Source organism: Asparagus officinalis, chromosome 4, assembly GCF_001876935.1.
Source record: "Asparagus officinalis chromosome 4, Aspof.V1, whole genome shotgun sequence".
NCBI classification, from domain to species: domain Eukaryota; kingdom Viridiplantae; phylum Streptophyta; class Magnoliopsida; order Asparagales; family Asparagaceae; genus Asparagus; species Asparagus officinalis.
This window is the reverse complement of record NC_033797.1, coordinates 35,052,525-35,062,182: the sequence shown is the minus strand read 5'-3', so window position 1 is coordinate 35,062,182 and position 9,658 is coordinate 35,052,525.

The following is a 9,658-nucleotide window of genomic DNA, read 5'->3' as shown; positions in this document are numbered from 1 at the left end:
GCGGAGTTTGAGCTGCTTGATGTTATACTTACAGTCATGAATATGACGAAATACGCATTTGAGTATCCTACGGGGATTATGACGAATTGAGATCTATTTACTTGTGAGTTAGTACACCGCAAATAAGACTGTGATGATACCTATTTGTCGATCCGCACGGTAATGCGATGATACCTATTTATCAATCTGCACTATCATGCGATGATACATATTTGTCGATCCGTACTATGATACGATGATACCTATTTGTCGATTCGCACTATGATGCGATGATACCTATTTGTTGATCCACGCGATGATGCGATGAGTTGGAAGAAGTTCAGAATGATAATATTATAAACTATTTACATGAGTATTTGGCGGATGCCAAAAGTGTTTCTACTCATTGTTGAGATACTTTGCTATACGAGTACACGAGATACATATGCTGATGTCTATTATGATGCTTTACTTTCCAGTTATATTTTGATTGCTTAGTTCAGGGTTAATATTTAGTTATTTACTACCTGAGACATACGGTATATACATGAGGGTTTCCTTGTTTGGATTATTTCGCTCGACGTACTACGTCTCAAGTTGTAAGTTTCTAAATATTAATTCCATTAGATACAGGGAAAATGATCTAGGTAGACTATGCTTAATAGATAGAGCTTCCACTTCATCATCTAGCAGCCCTTCTCCTGGGAGCGGATGGAGGTGAACTTGCTGTAGCGCTCTGACGCTATTGCTGTTGTTCTTTTTCTTTTAAATTTTCCTTTCAGGCAGCTCAGAGTTTCGGAGAGCCGCAGGATGACGGAGTTTCTGGCATAGTCGTCGTCGCATGATTTATTAGTTGAGACTCCACCGTAGATTTATTTTCACTGTTCAGACATTAGAGTTGTATTCTATTTGTAAAGGCTAGGTGCCTTTGTACGATTTTCAGTTGAATCATGTTGAGACATTTTACATTATTTCAGACTCCAGATGTATTTCAGTTTATTTCAGTTCAGACATGATATCATTTATGAGATATATCTTTCTACATCATGTCTATTACTTTTCCTTATTTTGCCTGTTTTGTACATTCACTCATAATTAATTTTACTAGAGAATATTATTGTGATTGGTGAAACATGTTATTGCACAGTGTGGGTGCATAGCAGGTTTGACATCTTTGGGTTCACCTTGGAATGTAGCCATGTGTGAAAACAGGGGCGTCACATGAGGAGCGGAGACGTAGGTCGTGGGGACCGAACTCCGTGAACATATCATTTGTTTGAGATTGCATTGGCGCACTTTTTTTCATGTTCATATCTTATATCGCCATTATTTATTGCTCTTTGTTTATTTAACCCACTATCTAGTTTATATTTATTTCACCCTTACCTTAGTTTATATATCCTTGCATATATTTCATCATATACCTCTTTGCTAGGATATATCTCTTTGATCATATTACATATTCTTGCTCATATCATATTGTATATCTATCTTGCTAGAATAATATTTGAATTAGTTTTAATTGGCATAAAATCGGATTAGATTAGCATAATACCTTAATCAACCCCCCCCCCCCCCCCACAACTCCACCCCCCCCCCCCTCTCTAGGGTCTAACACAATCCAGTTAAATTGAGGGTTCATATTAGTTAATGCTATGTGTTACTAATTGTGGAAGTTAAGTTAGACGACTGGTTTTGGGTAAATTTTTGGGTGTAATCTTGTAAGCCCGTTGGATCGGGTTCGTGATTTAGGTAAACTCTTTGCATGGTGAGAGAGCTCTTTTGTGAGAAGGAATATGAAGGTAGGATTGTTATCCAAACCACTATAAAATCTTGTGTGTACCTGGTTAATTGCTTTTGATATTTTATTATATTTCTTTACATCGTCTATCGATTTTATTTTATATATTCAACTGCATATTCCATGTTTTTGGCTAAAAACAATAACAATCCTATTCAATGCCCCCAGGCTTGCATCTCAAATCCAATAGCTATATTTTATTTTATGTAGTTATACAATTTAGATTTCATGCTTTGGTTTTAAAGACATGTAAACCTTTGCAAGTCTGGTGTGTGTAGAAATGGAAAAAACGGCGAAAAAGTTTAGAAAAAACGAAGCAAAAAATATTTTTGGTGCAGTCCGGTCGACCGAAGCCTAGGTCCGGTCGACCGAAGCCTAGGTCCGGTCGATCGAAAACGTGCACACTACAAGGTGATTTTCTGATTTTCCGATCGGTGGACCGAGAAGTTATGTCAGTCGACCGAGAACCATGTCTGGTCGATCGGTAGACTAAGTTCGGTCGACCGAAACACTGTAATTGATTTTGTGAGATTTTAGCGTTTTGGACGGTCGACCGAGGCTAAATTCCGGTTGACCGATCTCAATTTTGGTCCAGGTTCAGTTTCCTGATTTATTTGGGTTTACCGTTCATATAAATAGAAAATTTGTTGTTTCTAGGGTTAATTGAAGGACGACTTTGAGCAGCTTTTGAGAGAGAATTATGCATCCTTTGAGGGAGAATTTGTGAGAGATTTTGAGAGCTTTGTTTAAGGGTTTTGGTGAGATTGTAAACCCTATTTGTATTCTCTTTATCTCTAATAGTAAAAACTCCCCCCTCCTTGCCCCGTGGACATAGGCAACTTACCGAACCACATAAAATTTGTTGTCTTGCTATGGTGATTGTGTTTTACTTATTAGTTGTGATCTATCTCGCTCTTGCTCTGCACTATTTGGCTTTCGAGTTTCGCTGTGCATAACAAGTGGTATCAGAGCTTCGGGTTTGGCTTGGGGCTTGTTCGAAGGATTCGCTGAAGGATTCTTACTTGAAGAGTTAGATATACACATCGGGGTCGTCTCTTACAAAGGTGATACAGAGTCTAAGCATTAATAATACAAAGATTGATGTTCCGAAGTTCGATGGCAAGATCAATTTCAGTTTGTGAAGGTGCCAGGTAATGGATGCGTTGGATGCACAGAATTTGGAGGAGACTCTTGAGTTATAAGAGAAACCTAAAGACATAGAGGACAAGGTTTGGAAGAAGATGAACAATAGGGCTTGTGGAGTTATTCTGTCATGTATAACGTCGGATCTTATTTATGATGTGATGAACGAGACGTCGGTGAAGAGATTGTGGGAAACACTCAATGAAAAGTATCTTACGAAGAGTATTAAGAATCAGCTTCACTTGAAGAAGAGGTTTTACCAGTTCAAGATGAAGAGGGGAGTTTCTATTAGGAGCATGTAAATAACTTCACGAAGTTACTTTCAACTATGCCCAATGTAGACATCATGGTTGATGATAAAGACAATGTGATGCTGCTTTTATGTTCGTTGCCAGAGGATGATTATTTTACGTTCGTTCTCAAAGTCAAAGAATAGATGTGGCCATAAGAGTGTTGGTAGAAATTAATGTACCTTTTGTAAAGAAGAGGGACATTGGAAGAACGAGTGCCTAAAGTTGAAGGACAAAGTCGGGAAGAACAAGGGGAAAATTATACAGGCTTCAGAGGTGAATGTTGCTAAAGCTGTTAGTGACCATTCAGATTTGGATTCTTTAGGCTATTCATGCCCTATACTACCGTCAGTTTGCTATGCCACCTCTACGGAGTGAATGTTGGATTCGGGAGCTACATTTCACATTTGCCCTAGAAGGGATTGGTTTTTCAGCTTTGAGGAGCTAGAAAGAGGGGATGTTGTGCTTATGGATAATGATCATGTATGTCATATTGGTGGAATTGGTACAATCCAGATCATGATGCATGACGTGGTGACTAGGGAGTTAAAAGAAGTGAGGTTCGTGCTGCAGTTGACGAAGAACATCATTTCTCTTGGTACTTTGGAGGCAGCATGTTATCGGATGATCTTAGAGGATGCTATTGTGAAGGTCATGAAGGATTCTATGCTGGTGATGCGAGGTGTCAGGGAAAACAACTTATACTACTTGAAGGGCAAGACAGTTACAGAAGGTCTGGCAGCTTCTATCACTACAGATGAGGACACTATCAGCTTATGGCACATGTGTTTAGGACACACTGGTGATAAGTCCCTACAGACATTGGCGAAATAAGGGTTATTGAAAGGTGCAAAAACTTGCAAAATGGAGCTGTGTGAGCATTGTGTACTTAGAAAGTAGACTAGAGTGAAATTCGGCACCGCTATTCACAACACCCAAAGTAGATTAGATTATATTCACATAGATGTTTTGGGCCTTCCAAGCACACATCACTTGGTGGGACTAACTATTTTATCACTTTCGTTGATGACTATTCCGGGAGAAATTAGGTATATACAATAAAGCATAAACATGAGGTCCTGAATATATTTGTAGAGTGGAAGAAGAAAGTGAAGCTATAGACAGGTAGAAGGTGAAGACATAACGGTGGAGAGTATAAAAGTGATATATTTCTACAGTTTTGCCGGGATCACAGCATTAGATGATACTTCACAGTTCGAGAGACATCGTAACAGAATGGGATGACTGAGAGATTAAACTGTACCTTGCTGGAGAAGGTGTGATATATGATAACACGAAGTGGATTGCCTAGATCCTTTTAGGCCGAGGCGTTAGTTTATGCAAGCCATCTCGTCAATAGGTTATCGTGCACTGTAATACAGGGAAAGACTCCTATGGAGCGATAGTCTAGTTCAGTGGGTAGTGACTACGAGTCGCTTTAGATATTCGGGTGTCCTACTTATTATCATGTCAATGATGAAAAATTGAATCCGAGGGCGAGAAAAGTTGTCTTTGTGGGATTTAGAGAAGGTGTTAAAGGCTTCAAGTTATGGGATTCATAGGATAAGAAGATAGTCATTAGAAGAGATATCACATTTGATGAGGCGTACATGATGAGGCCTCAAGTTCCTCAGCAGGTGGAGGAAGACCAAAGTAGTGAGATATCGTAGCAAGTGGAGGATGATGTGACTCCACCCATTCTAGATAGCATTGTATCCATTGAGGCTCCTACAGAGGTGACACTAGGAGGAGATGGGATGACAGTCGGGTATATATGAGGATACAATGGTTGGTGAGACTCAGGAGTAGGGTCATGTTCAGGAGTCCATTACAGCAAATAGACCTAGAAGGGTGATTCGTCGACCAGCTAGATACAATGATGTCATGATTACATATGCTTTATCAGTGGATGTAGTTAATAATATGGTTCCTTCTACATTCAAGGAGGCAGAGTCTAGCTCTGATTCGATCAGGTGGAGGGAAGCTATGGAGGAGGAGATATGGTCTCTTCAGAAGAACGACACTTGGGAACTTGCTAAGCTACATAAGGGAAAGAAAGTTATTGGTTGTAAGTGGGTATATGCGAAGAAAGAGGGATATTCTATTGGGTACATTAGATACAAAGCCAGATTGGTTGCCAATGGATATGCACAGCTTGAGGGTGTTGATTACAACGAGGTATTTTTACCCGTTATGAAGCATTCGTCGATTCGGATTTTATTAACATTGGTGGCACAACTAAATTTGGATTTGGTCCAAATGGATGTTAAGACAGTCTTTCTATACGAAGATTTAGATGAGGAGATCTACATGACATAACCCTTGGGATTCAAAGCTGTAGGAAAAGAAAGATTTTGTGTGCAAGCTGAAGAAGTCTCTTTAGGGTTTGAAGCAATCACCACGATAGTGATAGAAGAGATTCGATAGCTTCATGATTGGCCATGGATACACGAGGAGCTCATATGACTCATGTGTTTACATGCACAAGCTACAAGATGGTGAGTGCATTTATTTGTTGTTATATGTTGATGATATGCTTATTGCTTCCAGGAATTCTTCGGCTATTCGAAAGTTAAAAAAGGAGTTGTCATCCGAGTTTGAGATGAAGAATCTTGAAGAAACTAAGAAGATATTGGGTATGGAGATTGAGAGAGACAGGGTGAAGGGGAGATTGAAGCTTACACAGAGGAGTTACTTGTAGAAAATGTTGAAGAAATTTAGCTTTGATGGTAATGCACATGCTGTGAGTACTCCATTGGCTCTCCGCTTTAAGCTTTCAGCTTTGATGTCACATGTTTTGGTTGACGATAGAGATTATATGTTAAAGGTTCCATATGCCAGTACGGTGGGTAGCTTGATGTACGCGATAATGTGTAGAGGCCAAATTTATCACAGGCCATGAGCATGGTATTGAGGTACATGCACGACCCTGGGAAGGGTCATTAGGAGGCCGTGAAGTGTATTATACGGTATATTAAAGGCACCGTAGATGTTGGTTTGATTTTTCGAAAGAATGAGAAGACAGGACAGGATTGTATTGGCTATGTGGATTCAGATTATGCAGGGGATCTTGATAAGCGTCAGTCTACTTCAAGATATGTGTTTACATTAGTAGGAGCACCGATATGTTAGAGATGTACACTTCAGTCTACAGTGGCTCTCTCTACTATAGAGGCAGAGTATATGGTGGTGACTGAAGCTGTTAAGGAGGCTTTGTGGTTACATGGATTATTGGAAGACTTGGGGATTGCACAGAAAACCATTTGGGTATATTGTGATAGCATGTATACCCGAAGCATATTGATGTCAGATTCTACTTTGTTCGTGATGTTTTAGATGATGGAGACGTCATATTGGAGAAGATCCACACGAAGGATAACCCTACAGATATGTTGACCAAAATTATTTCAGGTGTGAAATTTAGTCATTGTTTGAAGCTATTGAACATTCTTCAATGTTGAGGACATTTGGAGGCTATTTGGATGAACTACGTTCGGCTTGATTCCTTGGGAAAGAGGATACGTAAGCAGTCTTTTTGATGCAGCCGGTTGGATTTGTTGATTTCGAGGAGGAGGATGGGGGAGATTGTTTGAGCTCTCGGTAGGGTTCCCGACTTGTTGTAGATTAAGTCCGTTATCGTGGATTTATTCCACTTCGTACTAGACGCAACAAGTGTGACATTTTGGTTGTTTTTAGTGTCGGCTTAGTTTTTGGGAAACTTCGCCAAGGTGGAGATTTGTAGAAACGACGAAAACGGCAAAAAAGTTTAAGAAAAACGAAGCAGGACATTTTTGGTGCAGTCCGGTCGATCGAAAACGTGCACACTACAGGGTGATTTTCTGATTTTCTGATAGGTCGACCGAGAAGTTATGTCAGTCGACCGAGAACTATGTCCGGTCGATCGGTAGTCTAAGTTCGGTCGATCGAAACCCTATAATTGATTTTGTGAGATTTTAGCGTTCTGGATGGTTGACCGAGGCTAAATTCCGGTTGACCGGATCTCAATTTTGGCCCTGGTTCAGTTTCCTGATTGGTTTGGGTTTGCCGTTCATATAAATAGAAACTTTGTTGTTTCTAGGGTTAATTGAAGGACGACTTTAAGCAGTTTTTAAGAGAGAATTGTGCATCCTTTGAGGGAGAATTTGTGAGAGATTTTGAGAGTTTTGTTTGATGGTTTTGGTGAGATTGTAAACCCTATTTGTATTCTATTTATCTCTAATAGTAAAAACTCCTCCCTCATTGCCCCATGGACGTAGGCAACTTGCCGAACCACATAAAATTTGTTGTCTTGCTATGGTGATTGTGTTTTACTTATTGGTTGTGATATATCTCGCTCTTGCTCAGTACTATTTGGCTTTTGAGTTCCGCTGTGCACAACAGTGTGTAAAGAACATATAGAACTACATGGGTTTTAAAATAAATAGGGGTATAACTCTTGGTTTTATAAGCAAAAAACACTTAGAGGAAATAAGATAATGGGCACGTAGGTATAGGATTGCAATTTTTAATTTTCCCACCTGCATTGACGCGTAATTAAACGAAGAGTTAATGAGGTCAATTTGGTGTCATTAATTTGGTTGGTGGGACTTTTGCTGGTGGGAGGAGGACTTGATGAAGAACTGAACGAGCTTGAGTCCATTTGAAAGGAAAAAAGAAAATAAAAAGTGGGAGGAGGACTTGATGAAGAACTGAACGAGCTTGAGTCCATTTGAAAGGAAAAAAGAAAATAAAAATAAAAATAAAAATAAAAACAAAAATAATGGGCACGTAGGTATAGGATTGCAATTTTGAATTTTCTCATATGAATTGACATGTAATTAAACGAAGAGTTAATGAGGTCAATTTGGTGTCATTAATTTGGTTGGTGGGACTTTTGCTGGTCAGAGGAGGACCTTATGTACTGAAAGAGCTTGAGTCCATTTGAAATAAAAATAAAAATAAAAATAATGGGCACATAGGTATAGGATTATAATTTTGAATTTTCCCACATGCATTGACGCATAATTAAACGAAGAGTTAATGAGGTCAATTTGGTAGGTGATTTTGAATTTTCCCACATGCATTGACGCATAATTAAACGAAGAGTTAATGAGGTCAATTTGGTAGGTGGGACTTTGGTTGGTGGGAGGAAGACTTGATGAAGTACTGAACGAGCTTGAGTCCATTTGAAATAAAAATAAAAATAATGTTATTGGTCGTATCATTAGACTCGCGACTAACGAGCTTGAGTCCATTTGAAATAAAAATAAAAATAATGTTATTGGTCGTATCATTAGACTCGCGACTATTACATATAAATCCCAAAAATTCATGTTAGGGGCTGTTTGGTTGGTATAAAAACAACAAAAATAAGACCCACAGAAAATTAACATTTGAAAATTTAGTTGTTTTCCCCACAATCAGTTGTTTGGTTTGCCAAAAAGAAAAGAAGAAAGCGTACTAGTAAAAAGAGGGTCAGCCCCAACAGGTGGACAGAACCGTTGGGGATGGTCGCACAAACCTCAACGGTTAAAACCGTTGGGATGGTCGCACAAACCTCAACGGTTAAAGCCGTTGGGACAAGTAGTTGTAGCCTAAACACAGAGTGAAAATTCTACCCTTTTATTTTCGCGAAATTTGAAAAAACAAAACAAAAAACCCCAAATCGGCCCCGTTCTCCGTCCCTCTCACACATTATAAGCCCTGTTCCTTGTAGCTGCCTCACACGGAAAAAAAAACGCCTTACTCGGTGGTGCTCTGTTTTTTCCCGTTAACCCAGCGCATGCCATAGTACCTTCACCAGATCACCTTCCCTCTCGTCTTTCTCTCTCTAAGGTTTCTCTCTCCCAACCACGAACAGATCCAATAGGCGATCATATTTCTAGGGTTTTGAATCGATTGGGATCACCATGGATTCGAGCAGGAGAGCAGTGGAAGCGTACTAGAGATCTCGGATGATCGACGGAGTGACATCAGACGATGACAAGGTAGCTCCTGTGTACAAATTGGAGGAGGTCTGTGATCTTTTCAGGAGTTCTCATGTCAGCATCGTTAAAGAGGTCTCTGATTACATCCTCAAGCACCTCGATCACAAGAGCCCCGTTGTTAAGCAAAAGGTCTGAATTTAATCAGTTAAAGCATCTCTTTTAAATTTTCCTATAGCTTATGATTTAGTAATATGAATGATGCGAATATTTCTAATTAGAGGTGGGATTTTCATTAAATAGTTGAAATATGAGTTAGGTCGTCGCCGCCCCTGGAGGTCGCCCCATTATCTCTTTCTCTCACACATCAAAAAACCCCATCCCCATCGGAGGTCGTCGCCGCGCCCTAGAGGTTGCCGCGCCGTTTCGCAGCCCTGTAGTTTTGCCGCCATCCGTCACCCTGCAGTTTGCACGCCGCAGTCCCCCGTCAAAATCGCCTCTTCTGCTCAATCGGACCTCTCCGTCGCCGGGACTTCCTCTCC